Raw genomic sequence first — 20,165 nt, 5'->3', positions numbered from 1 at the left:
CGGGGAGGGGTGGGCGGGGCCAGCCAGGAGTGGGATTTGGGGGTTCTCTGAATTGCACAGAATCTTAGCTAGGGGTTCTCCCGAACCCCTAGCTCAATTTTAGCAGCAATTGCAGGCCCTCCATTTGTCAGCCCCGGTGTAGCCGGCGCTGCCACAGCCCACCAAGCTCACCTTGATCCTACTGCCTCCAGGAGGCCGCCAGCCCCTGCTACAGCCTACTCTGATTCCTGAAGGGACGGATGACGTCATAAGGCAGCCGGCAGCTGGCTCCACTGTTGAATTGCAAGCCATCTCTGAGTGATGGGAGGCTCCCAGAGGGAAGGCGTAAGCCTAGCAGCCCTGAAAGTGCTGGCCTGAACTGGGAGCTAAAAGTGCTGGCAAGACCGGGGCTGATTGGGGGTGATTGTGGCTTGCTGACATTCCCTGTACGCGGTAGGAAGTAGGTAGGAATGAGATAGGTGTGACCAGTGTGTGGGTGGGTAGCCCATGGATTAGGAGTGCTGGTAGAAGGGTGGGGCTGCTTTAATGGGCTGCCTAGGCACAAGACTTTATAAGGTGGTGGTGAGCACGGAGCAATAGCTCCAGGGGTGAAATGCTCCCGGTTCGGATCAGATCGCCTGATCCGGTAGCGATAGAGGCGGGTGGTTCGGAGAACCGGTAGCAAAAATCCCTGCCCTCCCCCATGCCCAGCTGAGCCGCACAATCATCAGAGGCTTTTTTTTTACTTTTAAAAGCATTTTTTCTACAACCTCTTCGGCCGAAAAAAATGCTTTTAAAAGTAAAAAAAAAAGCTTCTGATGATTGCATGGCTCAGCTGGGATCATCAAAGGCTTTTAAAAGAAAAAAAACCCTTTTTTTCTTTTAAATGCTTCTGACGATCCCAGCTGAGTTGCCTGATCGGCAGAGATTTTTTTTCTTTTCAATGCCTCTAACGATCAGGCAACTCAGCTTGGATCGTCAGAGGCATTTAAAAGAAAAAAAGTCTCTGCCGATCAGGCAACTCAGCTGGGATCGTCAGAGCCTTTTGAAAGCATTTTTTTACAACCTCTTCCCCAAGAGGTTGTAGAAAAAATGGTTTTAAAGGTAAAAAAAAAAAAAAATTGGCCACGCCCATCCAGTCACATTACCCCCACCACCAAGCCACGCCCACAGAACCGGTAGTAACAAATTTTAGATTTCACCTCTGAACAGCTCCAACAATATTTCCTTTCATTATTTATGGATGTCAGTCTGTACCGATAAAGCATCTTCTAACCATCATCATCAAAGTTTGGAGTCTTTTATTTTGGAACCTGACACCGTTCTGCATCATGTTTATACCTCTCCTAGCAAGGGAGGCCTATTTTCAAGCTACCACTTTCAAGGTTTGAATACTGAGATTGGAAAGTTCAAATTGGACCATTGTTATACTCTGTAATTATTCTTTCCTTCAAATGCCAAGGAAACATTACAGAAAGTAGGCCTGTGTCCAGATATAGCCATGATATGTACAGTGTAAGCCATTAAAAATAATGTGACAAGACAGTTGTCAAAATTAGTTCTCAACTCCTTAGTACATAATAAGCAAAGAATAAACCGATCATTGCAAAAAAATAAAGGACATAAGGAAACGGGTCAGCCTGCTCAAAAGAAGGGTCAAGTTCTTTTTTTATAAAGAACAGGAAGGAAAGCAGAATAAAAGAGGCCTTCAATTTTATTTCTATAAATAAGGACAGTAATGATTTGTTTCCTAACTGTCTTCAATAAATATTACTCATCCTCACTTCTTGAAGTCTTCTGTAGATGCTCACCTAAGTGATTTCAGTTCTGTTGGAATGGATGCAGCCAAATGCCCACTGATTTCAATGGATCTGCTCTAAGGCTAGTTAAAATAGAATATAGAATAGAATATAGGATAACAGAGTTGGAAGGTACCTTGGAGGTCTTCTAGTCCAACCCCCCTGCTTAGGCAGGAAACCCTACACCACTTCAGACAAATGGCTATCCAATCTCTTCTTAAAAACTTCCAGCGTTGGAGCATTTACAACTTCTGGAGGCAAGTTGTTCCACTGATAAATTGTTCTAACTGTCAGGAAATTCCTCCTTAGTTCTAGGTTGCTTCTCTCTTTGATTAGTTTCCACCCATTGCTTGTTGGGTGCTTTGGAGAATAGCTTGATTCCCTCTTTGTGGCAGCCCCTGAGATATTGGAACACTGCTATCATGTCTCCCCTAGTCCTTCTTTTCATTAAACTAGGCATACCCTGTTCCAGCAATCATTCTTCATATGTTTTAGCCTCCAGTCCCCTAATCACCTTGGTTGCTCTTCTCTGCACTCTTTCTAGTCTCCACATCTTTTTTACATTGTGGTGACCAAAACGGGATGCAAGTGTGGCCTTACCAAGGCATTATAAAGTGATATTAACACTTCATGTGATCTTGATTCTATCCCTTTGCTAATGCAGCCTAGACCCATCATCTTAATGGTTCAGTTTTTGGAAGAAATATTATTTGGCTCTATCCTTGTCAACGTCTTTTATTCCTTTGCTTATATAGATCCTTAGATCACACATGCATGTTGCTATTGATTTTCTACTCTGGTTGCTAATATTAAGCAGGACAACAACTTTATTATTGCCATTGCTGGCAGAGGTAATGAGGAAAAAAAAATAAAAATATTAAGTAGGTAATCTGTTGGCACAGAGATATAAACACAGAGGTGACATGTTCCCCAAATATTCCCACGCTCAATTGTTTCCTGTTCCCCCTCTCCATTCTTAAGTACCTCTATTACACTCGGAATCCAAGAATGTGTGACTTGAATTCCATTTTGTTCCTTTGGTTTGTTTATCTCTGTTTAACCTTCCAGCTCCTCCTACAGAAGGGGCAAAAGGAAGAGGTAACACCTCAAGAGTCTCAAACTCAAATGAGGGCAAAGACGAGCCCAAGAAGGGCGAGAGAATGAGAATGCCTCGGTCTCAAAGATACTTCAATTCCAAAACAGATGATGTTAAACTTGGAACCCAGGGCTTGTATGAGAAAGATCAACAAGAATGCCTCTCGTAATTGTGTCTACTCAGAACGTATGGTGGAAAGGTTACATACCGTATTTTTCAGACTATAAGACGCACATTTTTCTCTCCCACAAGGGTTTGAAAAATGTCTGTGCGTCTTATAGACCAAATATTACCGAAGTCCCGTCCACCCACGGCCTGTTTTTTGACCTCCGCACACCCCGTTTTCGGGGGGGTTTTTCGGCCTTTTTCAGGCCTTTTCTCGGCCTGTTTTCGGGCCTTTTTTCGGCCTGTTTTTTCCAAAAGAATGACCCAAAAAAAGCCTCGAAAACAGGCCGAAAAAAGCCTTGAAAAAAGGGAGGCCATAAACTATTTTTTTTTGTTGTTTTCCTCTTCTAAATTTAGGTGTGTCTTATAGTCAGGTGCGTTTTACAGTCTGAAAAATATGGTATTTTGTTCTGAACAATGAAATGGATAACTAGTAGGTCAGATCTATATTTTCAAGTAAGAGTTAGGGCAGGGGTGTCAAACTCAATTTCATTGAGGGCTGCATCAGGACTGCGGTTGACCTCGGGGGGGCAGGTGGGCGTGGCCGACTGGGTGGGCATGGATGACTGGGTGGGTGTGGCCAGCTTGACACCACTCCCCCAAACTGCTGGCATGTTTCCTCTTCACACTGAGTAAATTGGGCCGAAGCAACACTGGCCTGATGTTTCCTCTTCGCATTAGGTAGACTGAGCCAAAGCGACTCAGCCTGCCCCTTACATTTTTCAGGATGGCCCCATGGGTCAGATCCGACCACATCGCAGGCTGGATCCAGCCCACAGGCCTTGAGTTGGACACCCTGAGTTAGGGCATCCTGGCCAGAGTTACAATAATTTTTAAAAAAACATTCATCTGTCCAGGACCAATTCTATTCTCAGCCAAAGCATGACAACTGTTTCCAGGCAGAAACTTGCATATTTTGTTGTTATTTGTTGTTGTGATTTCATTACCATAAATACCTGTGGAATTGTTGGTAAACCAAAATATTATACACCAGCTTGGAGCACTATGGCTGTCAAGGTTCCGACAGATGCCCTAATTAACTCAAGAGTCTCGAGCCAAGTTTTTAAAAAAATCCAGTTACTTATTAGGAGCAACATGTCGACATCTACTCGAGTGAGGTCAACTCTGGTCAACGCACATAATTTGATGGACTGAATGGGGAAATTTTGGATGCACAAAATAATAATAATAATAACTTTATTGTCATTGTATGTATATACACAGTATACCCATACAACGAAATTCACTAAACACCCAAAGACCAGGTCCAACAAGTCCAACCAGGTCCAGGTCCAACAACGTCCAAGAAGATAATTACCCAATATCAGAACATCAGATTTAGTTGTCTCCATCTTCTTGAAAAGAGAGAAGTTTCAAGTATTTGAAAGAGCCTTTCCTTCACATGTATTCATGCAATGGCCCTTGCCTTGAATTACATCGCTTCCCACAACAGCCTTTGTTATATCTCAAGTTATATATTTTAGCTAACATAGAACAAATGTATATGCACTAGGGGTATGTGAATAGATTTGGAGTCACTGGGCATCATCAATTGGATTCTGATTGTCAAGCTGATTCAATTCTAATGGTTACTTCAATTTGGAAAGTCAACATGATTTGAATCATTATATCAGCCTGATCTGATCGGGAAAGCTAATTCAATTCCGAAGCATAAAGCCAAATTTTCAAATTGTTTTAGAGACATCTGATTCCACAGTTGCAGATGACTTCCCGATGGACATCCAGCATCAGATGCTGCTTGTTAGGATTTATTAAAAGCTCTCCTTTCTCCTTTTGTAGAAAAATAATTCCAGGTGACTGTAGGTTTCTACAGAAAAAGTGTTTCTCCGCCTTGGCAACTTTAAAACATTTGGACTTCAACTCCCAGAATACCCCAGCCAGCAAAGCACCACCAGAAGGTTGACCAACACTATTATAGAAGATTGTCAGGGATTTCTAAAAGGAAAAAAAAAATGAGTAGGAAAAGCTTCTTTAGTTTCCCTAGCAATATCACTTCATTGTGATTTAGAAAGGGTGTTTATTTACATGGATCTAGAGCAGGGGTCTGCAACTTTAAACACTCAAAGAGCCATTTGGACCTGTTTCCCACAGAAAAGAAAACACCGGGAGCCACAAAACCCTTCCCATGCCTATTTCTTGAGCAGCCACAAAACTAGCATATGTAGTTGAATTAAACGTTCTGTTTTCTTCTAAAAGTTTTCTTTTCTTGGATTTATACATGGTTGGCCTACTGGGGATTGAAAACTTAATAAATCGCGTATGGGCAGGTGTCGTACATTGGCGGTTGTGACACATATTTTGAGTGACAGGGAGCCACAGCAGAGGGGTGAAAGAGCCACATACAGCTCCAGAGCCGCAGGTTGCTGATCCCTGAACTAGAGTGTTGCCTAGTAAACGTGGTATTCTGCATGAAGCATGTACACTATTGGGCAAAATTGTGGAAACCTTTTGGGAAAAGTATTTTTGAGGTTTGATGGCTAATAACACCACTTTTGGGGAGGAGAGTTTTAAGATAATCCTATTCCACTGCTGGAATGGCCTGGGAATAGCCCAGACCTTCACCCAATTGAAAATCTACAGAGCCGGCTAAAGAAACTTGTTAGTCAGAAGCGACCCAGCAATAAAACCCAGTTAATAGAAGCCATCATTCAATCTTGGTTTCACATGATAACAGCTGCAGAACTAAAAGACTTGGTTCACTCCATGGGAAGACGCTGTAAGGCCGTCATTCATGCTAAAGGTTACCCAACTAAGGATTAACTGACATGGTGATAATTTTTGTATATCTCGTTTTTTCTACAGTGATCATTTTTGTATATCTCATCTTTTTCTACGTGTTTCACTTTTCTTCTTTATACTGTAACTGCTATCCTAATAGCAAATCCTTCATAAAAGTTATTGCATTACATTCTTGATTCGATTATCTTTCCATTGAGACATAATTTTATGTTACAACTCCCAAAAAATGGGGACGTGGTGGCTCAGTGGCTAAGACGCTAAGCTTGTCGATCAAAAGGTCGGCAGTTCAGCGGTTCGAATCCCTAGTGCTGCGTAATTGGGTGAGCTCCTGTTACTTGTCCCAGCTTCTGCCAACCTAACAGTTCGAAAGCATGTAAAAAATGCAAGTAGAAAAATAGGGACCACCTTTGGTGGGAAGCTAACAGCGTTCTGTGCGCCTTTGACATTGTGAGTCATGCCGGCCACATGACCACGGAGACGTCTTCAGACATCGCTGGCTCTTCAGCTTTGAAACAGAGATGAGCACCACCTCCTAGAGTCGGGAACGACTAGCACATATGTGCAAGGGGAACCTTTACCTTTACCTTTACCTTACTTCTAAAAAAAGTGGTGTTATTAGCTAGTTTTAGAAAATACACTTTTCCTAGAATGTTTCCACAATTTTGGCCACTACTGCACAGCCGCTTCATCTGAAGAAGATCCTCCAACATTTTCTTCTCGCCTTTTCCCCCAAACATACATGGGGCTTAATTGGAAGGCGTATTAACACGGGGAGGGGCAGAACCTGTCACCAGCCCAACATTGGTGAGGCTTCATTAGGAACGGAGAACACACTCTTCTTCATGCCATCTCCCCCAAATCATCTCCCTCCAGCTCATTCACATTCTACAACTCTTGTATCACCTCTTCAATGGATTGCTGGAAACAAAAAAATAACCTGGCGCTCCGCCGTGGGGTGGGATGGTGGAACAACCCCGGAGGCTCATCTCACATTGCCTCCAGGCGTAGAGTAACTCAACCTGCCTTTTGGTAATGCGGGTCATCGCCACGGTGTCAAAAAAAGAAAGCACTGGGAGTCCTTTTCTTCTTCCTTGCCTTGGGCTGCAGGCAGCTGGAAGAGGAAGAGGAGGGCGAGGCAAAATGAAACGGACAGAGATAGGCAGCCGGAGGAAGACCAGAGCTGCTAATGGATTCAGAGGTTTTCATCTCCCTTCCTTCCCTCACCCCCGAGCCGATCCTTCGCCTGTCTGTCTATTCCCTGGGACTCAACCTCCCTTTTAATATAGAAGACAAATGCCGAGCACACCTCACGACCCGCCCTGAAATGATTAATGCACATTCCACTTGGTATTCTACCTACGGAAGTGCCAGCCTCGTTCAGTGGCAAGGAGTATTTCTTTTTCCCTCTCTGCCATTTTTGTCTCTCTCTCTCTCTCTCTCTCTGTTGAATAAATCAATATGAATGCAGTCCCAAGCCTCATACAGAGAAAGAGATTGATTTCACCTTCAACCAGAGATCCTGGGGTGACTCAATAGGAGCAACCTGCCCAAGCAGCTGAATAAATCCCATCTGAAATTAAAAGGAATCTGTACCGAGGCCTTTTTTTTACTAATTTATTGCTTGCTTGCTACTTAGAAGTACATAAGTAGATAGTTTCCAACTGTTGCCTTCTGCTCCAGAAGGTCTTGTCACTGGTACAGAGCCTGCATGTCTCTTATTGATCCTTTTTGCAGCTGCTGTCTATGGATGGGGCCCTCCTGGAGGTTCATTTCTTCCTATTTATTCTTTCTATCCATGGACAGGCCTAAATTCCCTTTTTTTCTAAACCGGTATTTCAAAGCAGCTAAAAGAAGATTCCAAACACACACAAAAAAGCAATCAAACAGGTAGAAATTTTAAAAACCTGCCCAACATTCTGAATTTCCTTTGGGGGGGAGCGGGGGTGAAATCCAGCAGGTTCTGACAGGTTCTGGAGAATCGGTAGTGGAAATTTTGAGCAGTTCGGAGAACCGGTAGCAGAAATTTTGAGCAGTTCGGAGAACCGGTAGTGGAAATTTTGAGCAGTTTGGAAAACGGGTAGCAGAAATTATGAGCCGTTCGGAGAACTAGTAGTGGAAATTTTGAGCAGTTCGGAGAACCGATAGTAGAAATTTTGAGCAGTTCAGAGAACCGTAGCAGAAATTTTGAGCAGTTCGGAGAACCGGTAGCGGAAATTTTGAGCAGTTCGGAGAACCAGCAAATACCACTTCTGGCTGGCCCGAGTGGGGTAGGAATGGAATCTTTGCAATATCCTTCCCCCAGGAGTGGGGAGGGAATGGGGATTTTGCAGTATCCTTCTCCTGCCACACCCACCAAGCCACGCCTAAAGAACCGGTAGTAAAAAAAATTGGATTTCACCACTGGTAGGGAATGTTTTTGCCACCTTCATGGGGGGGTGTCTCCCAGTACCTCCCCTTTTTTTGCTTGTGAACTGGATGCCAGTCCTGATTTGATCGTTGGGGCGTCTCCTGCAAACACCAGAGCATATCTGAGCCACCAATTCTCTATGAGCATACAATTCAATGAAAGGAGCACGTGCCCTTCAAAAAGTACATAGACCTTCACCATGAAAAATGATGTTTATTGAGGGAGGAACTTCACCACACATTTTTTTTCCACTGGCTTATAGTTTAATCTAAGCAAGAGAAGGTATCTAATATGTACTTGACAAATAAACAAATAAAATAAAATAAAAATAAAAGATACCTACAGTTTCTGCCCAACCATCTTCTGGTAGCTGTTTCTCTTGCTTCTTTCTCAATGGCAGGAAAGTATTAGGATCTCTCCCTCCTTCTCACCTGTAATGTTGCAACTATCAGATGTCTTTGAAAACTACCTTCTAGGGATCTTGCTTTGTGCTCTAATGGCACCACTAGAGAAGGTAAGAAGACCAATCCAGCAATGAAGGGGGGGGTGGGAAACCAACAAATGAAAGTCCCAAAGATGCGTTTTGAAAAGACAACTGGACTTTATTTTTCTTTGAAGACGTTTCATTTCTCAGCCGAGAAGCTTCTTCTGATTGATTCCCCACCATTCAGTCAGAACCGAAGAAGCTACCCTGGATGAGAAGCGAAATGCCTTTGAGTCCAGTTGCCTTTTGAAAATGCACCTTTGGGACAACTATGACCTGGATGACTGAGAATCTCCATAGATATTCAACAAATGAAAAAGCACCATTTCTGTTCCAACGCTGATCCCAATGAGAAGCAAACCTGCCACTCACCAGCTTAATAGCAGTGACTGTGAGAGGGATCTTGGAGTCTTAGTGGACAACCAATTAAATATGAGTGAAGAGTGTGCAGCGGCAGCCAAAAGAGCCAACGCAATCCTAAATTGCATTAACAGAGGGATACAATCAAGATCAAGGGAGGTACTAATACGACTCTATAAAGCCTTAGTAAGACCACACCTAGAATACTGCATCCTGTTTTGGTCACCACACTATAAAAAGATGTTGAGGCTCTAGAAAGAGTGCAGAGAAGAGCAACCAGGATGATTAGGGGACTGGAGACTAAAGCATATGAAGAACGGTTACAGGAACTGGGCCTGGCTAGTCTAGTGAAGAGAAGGACCAGGGGAGACAGGATAGCAGCCTTCCAGTATTTGAGGGGCTGCCACAGAGAGGAGGGGGGGTCAACCTATTTTCCAAGGCACCCGAAGGCCAGACAAGGAATAATGGATGGAAACTGAACAAGGAGAGATTCAACCTGGAAATAAGGAGGAAATTTCTGACAGTGAGAACAAGCAACCAATGGAACAGAAGTTGCCATCAGAGACTTTCAAGAAGAGACTGGACTGCCACCTGTCAGAAATGGTGTAGGGTCTCCTGCTTGGGTGGGGGTTGGATTAGATGACCTACAAGGTGCCTTCCAACTCTGTTAATCTGTCACTGGAATTTCTATCATGCAGTGGCTGCCCTATGGAACAGCCTCCTCTGGATATATAAATGGCCCCAACCTTACTGGCCTTTGGGAAACTTATAAAAAAACTAGTTTTCCCCTCAGATATTAATAAGGCCAGGTTGTTTACAGAATGTGATAACTCTGGTGAGTTTGGAATTGAGGATGCCTCAACTTTGGTGTTTTTTATTCATCATACCAGTGTTGGATTTCTTTCTTTTTTTTTTACTACCGGTTCTGTGGGCGTGGCTTGGTGGGTGTGATGTGGCTTGGTGGGCATGGCTAGGTGGGCATGGCAGGGGAAGGATACTGCAAAATCTCCATTCCCACCCCACTCTGGGGTCAGCCAGAAGTGGTATTTGCCGGTTTTCCAAACTACTCCAAATTTCCGCTACTGGTTCTCCAGCACCTATCAGAACCTGCTGAATTTCACCCCTGAATCATACCTGTTTCATTTTTGTTACCTTTATTGGTCTGCCTTGATCTAAATTTCCTAAATAAATAATTCTACCCAAATTAAGGGCTGTGCCCGTGTACAGCTGAGCCACCAAATCTTCTGGAGGAACCACAAACAGCAATCAAAAATCTCGTGCATTTTGCTGGCAAGAAATCGACCTATTTTCTGCTCCCCACTAACATAGAAGTTTCCATGTGTTTGTTAAATATGGAGAGGAGCAAATTATGGATATTCATCCAGCACATGGTGCATAAGTTCGATATAGACATCTGCCAAGAAACACCTTGTTTTCTCATGGCAGCCTCCTAGGATTATAAATAGCTTATTCCTTCCTCCGCTCTCCCCCTCCCACATTTTCGCAACCAATTATAAAGTTTGACACTAGTTGTTATCATTCTTTGCTGTTAGCATAAATCCAAGTGCAAACACAGGAAAATTAATAATAACTGCTATGTCAGGAACAAGGGATGCTATCAGTCCTCATAAGAGAAACTAACAACAAACAAATGGTATTTATCCGGCTGTAAGATCTTCTATTTCCTTCACTTCCCCAGGAGATGCTGGATAATGATGTTGTGAAGCCGATGAATCAAAGCTGGTGGAAGAATTAGGAATGGATTCCGGAGCCCATGTCCTGGCTTTGGGAGAAGGTTGGCTGCTTAACTGAAATTAGAACTGGGATGTTAAAGCATCTATGGAGTGAGTCAAATCCACCAAGGCCGCATAGAAGGAGAAACGTAAGTGGTACCTTTTATTCAAGGAGGGCCTTCTAGAAGAGGAAATTGGAGGTTTGTACAAAGGATAACTAGGCCAATGAATGTTAAACTTGATCCTATTCAATGATTATTGTTAGGAGCTCTGGTGGCACAGTGGTTAGAATGCAGTAGAATAGAATAACAGAGTTGGAAGGGAACTTGGAGGTCTTCTAGTCCAACCCCCTGCTTAGGCAGGAAACCCTACACCACTTCAGATAAATGGTTATCCAACATCTTCTTCCAGTGTTGGAGCAATCTGGAGGCAAGCTGTTCCACTGATTAATTGTTCTAACTGTCAGGAAATTTCTCCTTAGTTCTAAGTTGCTTCTCTCTTTGATTAGTTTCCACCCATTGCTTCTTGTCCTACCCTCAGGTGCTTTGGAGAATAGCTTGACTCCCTCTTCTTTGGGGCAGTCCCTGAGATATTGGAACACTGCTATCATGTCTCCCCTAGTCCTTCTTTTCATTAAAGTAGATATACCCAGTTCCTGCAACTGTTCATATGTTTTAGCCTCCAGTCCCCTAATCATCTTTGTTGCTCTTCTCTGCACTCTTTCTAGAATCTCAACATCTTTTTTGCATTGTGGCAACCAAAACTGAATGCAGGATTCCAAGTGTGGCCTTACCAAGGCCTTATAAAGTGGTATTAACACTTCACAAGATCTTGATTCTATCCCTCTGTTTATGCAGCCCAGAACTGTGTTGGCTTTTTTGGCAGCTGCGGCACACGGCTGGCTCATATTTAAATGGTTGTCCACTAGGACTCCAAGCTCCCTCTCACAGTTACTACTATTGAACAAGGTACCACACAGTTTTGCAAGCAAACTCTGCTCACAGCCTAGAACCAATGAGCATTTTTTTTTAAAAGACCTGTGCACAGGTGCTCAAGCTCGCACTTTCCAAAACTGTCTGGTTTTGGAAGGTCCCCTTCCAAAGATATATATGTGCAAAACATCAATACGAAAGCAAAAGTGCAAGATGCCCACATGATAAGATGCCCACATGGCAATGCAATGGTCAGAATGCAGTATTGCAGGCTGACTCTGCCCACTGCCAGGAGTTCGATCCTAACCGGTTCAAGGTTGACTCAACCATCCATCCTTCCCAGGTTGATAAAATGAGGAGCCAGGTTGTTGGGGGGCAATATGCTGACGTTGTAAACTGTTCAGAGAGAAGGATGTAAAGCACTGTAAAGCGGTATATAAACCTAAGTGCAATCGCTATTTCTTAGCAAAGCTAGATTGTGATAAGGCTAAAACAGGAGTGGAAAGGAAAAACAGCCATGTACATGCATTTAATATTCAAGTAGTAGATTTATAGCTGCTGGATATCTGTAATCCACCTTCCACTCTACTCTTTCCCTACAAATTGAGCATTGATGTCTCACTGCCCCCATGGCTGACAATTTTATATTATTCTCTCAGATGCTACGCTCCATCATCAAGGGAACAAACCTACAGTAGTGGCCAAAATGTTTTTGGGAAAAGTGTATTTTCTAAAACTAGCTAATAACACCACTTTTTTTTTTTTGAGTACTACCATAAAATTATATATCAATGGAAAAATAATTTAATCAAGAATGTAATGCAATAACTTTTATGAAGGATTTGCTATTAGAGTAGCAGTTACAGTATAAAGAAGAAAAGTGAAACACGTAGAAAAAGACGAGATATACAAAAATGATCACCATGTCAGTTAATACTTAGTTGGGTAACCTTTAGCATGAATTATAGCCTTACAACGTCTTCCCATGGAGTGAACCAAGTCTTTTAGTTCTGCAGCTGTTATCATGTGAAACCAAGATTGAATGATTGCTTCGATTAACTGTGGTTTATTGCTGGGTCGCTTCTGACTAACAAGTTTCTTTAGCCAGCTCTGTAGATTTTCAATTGGGTTAAGGTCTGGGCTATTCCCAGGCCATTCCAGCAGTGGAACATGATTATCCTGAAACTCCCTAAAAAAGTGGTGTTATTAGCCATCAAACCTCAAAAATACACTTTTCCCAAAAGGTTACCACAATTTTGGCCACTACTGTATGGTCATAGGGATGGCAGGGAGATAGACTTTATTTATTTATTTATTTATTTATTTATTTATTTATTTATTTATTTATTTATTTATTTATTATTTTATTTTATTTTATTTTATTTTATTTTATTTTATTTTATTTTATTTTATTTTATTTTATTTCTATACCGCTTTTCTCCCGTAGGACTCAAGGCGGTGTACAGTCAAGAAAAAATATAGATACACAAACATCATAAAATTGCTAATTAAAATTATTATTATAACATAGTTTGGCCCAATTAAATTATCAGTTATGGTCAGGGGTGAAATCCAAATTTTTTTCCCTACCAGTTCTGTGGGCGTGACTTGATGGGCGTGGCAGGGGAAGGATACTGCAAAATCTCCATTCCCTCCCCTCCTGGGGGAAGGATATTGCAAAAAGTCCATTCCCACCCCACTCTGGGGCCAGCCAGAGGTGGTATTTGCCGGTTCTCTGAACTACTCAAAATTTCCACTACTGTTCTGCAGAACCTGTTAGAACCTGCTGGATTTCACCCCTGGTTATGGTCAAGAAAACTATTTTAGATCAACTCTGAATGATCCTTCAGTTATCAAATCATTGAAATAGATGATTACCAACAATTGTAACTCAACAAGCAGGCCCTTGTACAGAGGTTCTCAAACTTTCTGGTACAGCAACTGCCCACTGGAGTTTCAGCAAACAAAACAAGAGTAAATTTATGTAAAATTGCCATTTTTTTTCTTGCAACAAGCAAAGGGAAAGTGCTTTGAAAACCAGCCATTGCTTTGTTGAACAGGACTCCAGAATGTTTGCATAGGGCGAAGTGGGGAACTAAGCCTAGAGCAAGCTTGCAAGTATTTCCGCTTTGCTTGCACAAATCTTAGCATGTTTTAAGAACGATGATACTAGTCCCACCATGGCTCCACAGCTCTTGAAATTCACAGTTGGAAGCCCCTAAACCAATAAACCAATTGTTTACTTGGGAGTAAACTGTATTGTCTTCAAAAGGACTTTATTACCAGGTAATTTCTCATGAAACCCAATTTTAATGGATAGTGGTTAAGCTCTCAAGCTTATGACTATATATATATATGTATGTATGTATGTATGTATGTATGTATGTATGTATGTATATATGTATGTATGTATATATGTCTTTGGTTATTCAGGTTTTCTCCTGCTTTCTAGAAGCACGAAGCCGAGAACACCAGCCTGAAGACAATGAATGAGACTTCGTGGAAACGTTGCCAAGAAACCTCCAATTTTACGCGGGAGAAAACCCGAATAACCAAAGACCTACATACAAACACCCGCGAAAACCTCAGAAAACAAATATATATATATATATTGTTGTGGAAAGGATTTTAATGCCTCTATTTCTTTGGGTGAGTGTCTGTCTCTTAAATTCGTTGTTTTATACTGGCATTTGACAGATGTACATTTGAATAAACAAATGAAACTCATTAAATTTCTTCTCTGACCTGTACATACACTCAAAATTATATTGCATGGTGCTGGGAGAGTCCAGAGTTGTTTTCAATTAAATTCTGCATTACAGGTTTAAAGAACAGAGGAGGGAGGTAGACAATAAGACAGCTGAATTACTTCATTAGAGTTATGGCAAGACTAAGAAAATCTGCATGATTTTGGAAAATGAAAGATGATGATTGGTCAACAAATTTAATAAAGCACTTGCCATTATTTGAATTGGCATGGCCTTTTACAGCTTGCAGTTACATTTATGGATTTCTTTTGTGCCACTCATTAGAATTATTGTATTATCTCAATTTTGTTCTCTTTTTTTCTCTCTCCCTGTAATTGTGCTGAAGGAAATCTTATTTGGAATACATTCAGTTCGACCAAGCTATCACTCATTAAACCAAGGAATTCTCTTGAATTTTTCTTCATTTGTTTGGAACAGCTTAGGGAAATGATGTTTAAAATTGGGAGGGATGATATTTATTTTTCTCTCGAAAAATGTTTTTAAGAAGGTTATGAAAGAGGCAAAGGAGGTGCTCAAAGTGATGGTGATTTGTAGAATGCCCTTGGAGCCAGTACCTCCCTGGAGAAGTCTTGTAGGTTAATCCTAACCCTTCCTTTTCCTTCCATCCCTCTCCCCTTTCCTCCTTCTGTCCTTCTCCCTCCCTCCCTCCCTCCCTCCCTCCCTCCTTCCTTCCTTCCTTTTCTCCCTCTATCCCCACCTCCCTCCTTCTTCTCCCTCCTCCTTTCTCTCTCACCTTCTTTCTCCCTCACCTTCCTTCTTACTTTCCTTCCTTTCTTCATCCCTCCCTCCTTTCCTCCTTCTCTCCTCTCCTCCCTTTTTCTCTTCACTTCCTTCCTTCTTTCTTAGAATAGAATAGAATAGCATTCTTTATCGGCCAAGTGTGATTGGACACACAAGGAATTTGTCTTGGTGCATACGCTCTTGGACTACATGAAAGAAAAAATACATTCGTCAAGAATCATAAGGTACAACACTTAATGATCGTCATAGGGAAACAGTCAATATAAATCTTGAGGATACCAGCAACAAGGTTACAGTCATAAGTGGGAGGAGATGGGTGATGGGAATGATGAGAAGATTAATAGTAGTGCAGACTTAGTAACTAGTTTAACAGTGTTGAGGGAATTATTTGTTTAGCAGAGTGATAGCATTTGGGAAAAAACTGTTCTTGTGTCTAGTTGTTCTGGTGTGTGTCGCTTTGAGGGTAGGAATTGAAACAGTTTATATCCAGGATGCGAGGGGTCTGTAGATATTTTCACAGCCCTCTTTTTGACTCGTGCAGTATACAGGTCCTCAATGGAAGGCAGGTTGGTAGCAATTGTTTCTTCCTTTCTCCCTCCTTCCTTCCCTTCCATTGTCCTTCTATCTCTCACCTTCCTTCCTGTCTTCTTCCATCCCTCCCTCCTTTCCTCCTTCCCTCCTCTCCTCCCTCTTTTTCTCTCTCTCTCTCCTTCCTTCCTTCCTTCCTTCCTTCCTTCCTTCCTTCCTTCCTTCCTTCTTTCTTCTGCAGAAGCAGCAGAGTAGAAGCTGCCACATGTCTACTCCCAGAGAGAGAGAATGACAGTTAAAAAAAACACCCCTCTTGCTTATTGCTAGCAGACAGCCTGCCTCTCCGTCCCTGTTGATTCAAATCGGCTTTGCAATGCAAAGAGACAAAAAGTGCCTCAGGACAAGTGTAGCACAGCACAGCCCAGGCCTGGATCATAGATTGCTGCAAGCATGAAAATTCATTCATATGAGTTTGGAATATAATACCTGACAGAAGATAGATCGCTACTGCCATGCTCCAATCCCAGATAAGGACCCAGCGGTAACAGATGGAGGAACAAGGCACTTATCTTGTTAGTTGATGGATTTATCATTCGTTCTTCTTGCTTAGACCCTTTTCCTGCATATTCCAGAGCATTTAAAGAGCTTTGCTCCTCACCAGGCAACCCAGAAAGAAAGAGTATCTTCCTTTGTCTTCCTTCCCTTTTCATCTTCCCTCCGTCCATTTGATTTAATTCAATAAGATCTGGAACAGCAGATAAACAGCTTGCGGTGCTGGGCAAATTTTAAAACAGTCGAGAAAATGTCAGCTTGCTTTTTTATAGGAGGAAAAAAAAGTATTGATTTTTTCCCCCTTCTTCTCTCTAGTCAGGGAAAACTGAAGAAAAGAGAGAGGCTGGATTCACACCACATATTTAGACACTTAACTGTGATTTCTTCCAAAGACCATCATCCTCTGGGTTAACATAAGGAGTGATTATAAATCACCTTTCTGTCATATCATATAAGACCACACCTAGGGTACTGCATCCAGTTTTGGTCACCACACTATAAAAAAGATGTTGAGACTCTAGAAAAGGTGCAGAGAAGAGCAACCAGGATGATTAGGAGACTGGAGACTAAAACATATGAAGAATGGTTGCAGGAACTGGGCCTGGCTAGTCTAGTGAAGAGAGGAGAAGGACCAGGGGAGACAGGATAGCAGTCTTCCAATATTTGAGGGGCTGTCACAGAGAGGAAGGGGTCAAGCTATTTTCTAAGGCACCCAAAGGCCAGACAAGGAATAATGGATGGAAACTGACCAAGGAGAGATTCAACCTAGAAATGAGGAGGAACTTTCTGACAGTGAGAACAATCAACCGATGGAACAGAAGTTGCCTTCGGAAGTGGTGGGAGCTTCATCACTTGAGACTTTCAAGAAAAGATTGGACTGCCATTTGTCAGAAATGGTGTAGGGTCTCCTGCTTGATCAGGGGGTTGGACTAGATGACCTATAAGGTCCCTTCCAACTCTGTTAATCTGTTATCTGTTATTTAAACGTGGCTGGTTCGATTTGCCATTATCAAGCTTCACAAAATTATTTCCCTTTGCATTTTCTCTCTTGAATATAGCCCCAAAATTTCTTCCCTGTCTTCTTGATTTCACAGTGTAAAAATGGCTGGGGAAAAAAATTTGTTGTAATTAGCAGAGCTGGCTAAACTGATTGCTTTAAGCAAAGCAAAGAAACCATCCCACTTTGTTTCTCCTTGGAAATCACTTCTGCATTTTCTGTTTGATTGAGACTGGGAAAAAAATTGAAACTTTAGGTTTTGCTGTTTAGATAAGTTTGTTGTTTATGGAAATGGCTAGTATGTGCTTTTATATTAGTATGTAAAAGTAAGAAGTTGAGGCTGCAATATTATTAACTTATTGACTATGACTATCATTAAGTGTTGTACCTTATGATTCTTGATGAATGTGATGTCAGCGTTCCAAATTATGATCTCCTCCAGCGCTGACATGAATGAGAGAGGGAGAAGCTTTGCTTTAATGCTGAGATGAACTTTTACCTAGTTTCCTGCTCTTTAGCAGATAGCGTTACCTGGGTGATAGAGGGAGGGGGGAATTCCTGTGAAAAGAAAGTACTTGGGACGAATCTGCATGATGGCCAATGAGACATTGGGGTTGAAGAATGGAAAGGGAGGGGTTTTGAAGTAGGTGCCAGTTTTGGCTTCACAAAGAGTTCAGAGATGTAGTTCTTTCTATTCTTAAATAAAAAAAAAGATTCATTAGAGACCTTGCGTTTGAGAATGAAGTTTATTTAAGATAGCAGCGAAACCTGACATTATCTTCTCTTTTTATGTATACTGAGAGTGTACGCACCAAAGACAAATTCCTTGTGTGTCCAATCACACTTGGCCAATAAAGAATTCTATCTATCTTATTCTGCCGCTCTAGAAAGATTCAGAAGTCAATATTTTTCTTTCTTTCCCCCCAATCTTTACTCTACATTTTTTTCTCCTCCCTTTCTCCCCTCCCATTTTTTCTAGAATGTTCATTTTCTTTTGTATTTTATATCTTGATAAACTTAAAAGTTATGGGAAAATTGATTTCATAGCACAGGAAACTAGTTCAGGGGAAAAGAGGAATTTTCAGATCAGGCAATTGAAAGAGGCAATTGTGGGCTTAATGAATTGTCGGTGATACTCAGATCTTCCCATCTTGCGCAAGCGACATTTTAAAGAGTTAAAAAAAAAATCAGAGTTTCTGCTTGTTCAAAATCTGCTTCTCTGATGCAAATGTCAGGCAGGTTTAAAGTTGTTGTTGTTGTTTTGGTCAACTTTCAATATCAACACAGGCGACATTAATCAAAATTTCTTTATTCTGTACCATTTGCTGGGAAGGTGCCTGTTTTGACTTTTCTCTGAAAAGCTATATATTCACAAAAGATAAATCAAAATGCCAGAGATCAAAATACAACTTGGTATTCTCAAGCTGTTTGTGTGTGTGTGTGTGAGTTGTGTGTGTATTTAAAATAAATGTACTTGCCTCCTTCTCTCCATCCCGAAAGGTTAAAATGGTAAAGACCAACCTGGAGTCAGATAATAGAATGACAGCACCTCATAAAAGGGAAATAGAAGTGTTGCGGAAAGCCAGCCTGACGGAGAGTTCAAGATTTCTGTGGGAGCTACTGGGAGTGACAGTGACCTTGGTGAACTCAATTTGCTCACAACTTTTAAGCCTACAGAAAATACAAGGGAAAACTCCTCCTCCAACTTACACAAAAAACAAAAACAAAAAAAAAAACCCAACAACCAACTTTGCCGTCAATTCTCTGGAAACACTCCATTGACTCAGCTAACATTCTGCTGGGGTTAGAAGGGTTTGTAAGAAAATTATACAAAAGGAAAAGGTGTCAGAGTGTTTACAGCATGACTACAGGAGCAAAATACAGGACAAAGAGGTTTTGTCACTGCAGACAATGGTTTACATACAAGACTTCTATATACAGACATACACAAGGTAGGCAAGCAATCAATCTTCAACTCTACTTGAAGAGCTACAATGCAGATAGAACATGATGAAGAGAGAGATACAAGAGGAGAGAGAGAGAGACGCCCTCTAATGGTCTCCCTTATATAGACAGCTTCTTAAAGGGGCAATAACCTCTCCTGCGCGAGCTGCACTGGCTGCCGGTGGCCCTTCGGATCCGCTTCAAGGTGCTGGTACTCACCTATAAAGCCCTTCATGGCATGGGCCCGGGGTACTTGCAGGACCACCTCCTACCGGCCTCCCACCACTCAGTGCGCTCACATAGGGCTGCCCTCCTCCGGGTGCCATCGGCCAGACAATGTCAGCTGGCGGCCCCCAGGATGAGGGCGTTCTCTGTGGCCGCACCGACCATCTGGAATGGGTTATCCACCAGGCTCCGGACAGCCCCCAACCTCCGCACTTTCCGCGCTGACCTGAAGACATGGCTTTTTCAGCATATTCCCTGATCTGTTGCGAGGTTTTAATTGTCTGGGGATTTTAAATTGGCTTGTTTTAGCATTTTTATTGTTATGTTGTTTTTATTCTGTGAGCCGCCCTGAATGCTACGGGAGAAGGGCGGCATATAAATATGATAATAAATAAATAAATAAATAACCTTGCTGACTCATCCTCAGTCTTAAAGGGGCAATAACCCTGCTGACTCATTCTCATTTCATCATCTTGGTTTACAGCTTTACAGTAACCGGTCAGCTAGTAAGTCATCATTACCTTAACAAAAGGTTATAGATAAGAAAGACAGACGAGACCAGAAGGGTTTAGGATGGCCCACATGTCTAAAGTTTCTTACAGAGTAAACTAACAAGACACCTGTAGGAGTTGACCAGGCTGAGCCTGAGGGAGGAAGGAGACAAAAACATCATTAGTCTCGAGTCCCTTCGTGCC

The 20,165-nt window shown here is 42.0% G+C and overlaps 1 protein-coding gene and 1 long non-coding RNA gene across 4 annotated transcripts in view; one reads left to right on the top strand and one right to left on the bottom strand.

Moving 5' to 3' along the window:
* The window catches only part of NTM (neurotrimin), a 1,048,866-nt gene that overhangs the window by 944,051 nt on the left and 84,650 nt on the right, over positions 1-20,165 (bottom strand). The window lies entirely within an intron of this gene.
* LOC132712382 (uncharacterized) lies at positions 10,685-18,845 on the top strand. The gene is made up of 3 exons (XR_009623055.2): positions 10,685-10,932; positions 14,168-14,364; positions 18,802-18,845. It is a non-coding gene; the product is annotated as an uncharacterized LOC132712382 (long non-coding RNA).

The sequence above is a fragment of the Pantherophis guttatus genome, chromosome 9, assembly GCF_059756535.1.
Source record: "Pantherophis guttatus breed Tessera chromosome 9, ASM5975653v1, whole genome shotgun sequence".
Classification (NCBI taxonomy): Eukaryota; Metazoa; Chordata; class Lepidosauria; order Squamata; family Colubridae; genus Pantherophis; species Pantherophis guttatus.
This window is presented reverse-complemented; position numbering and strand designations above follow the sequence as displayed.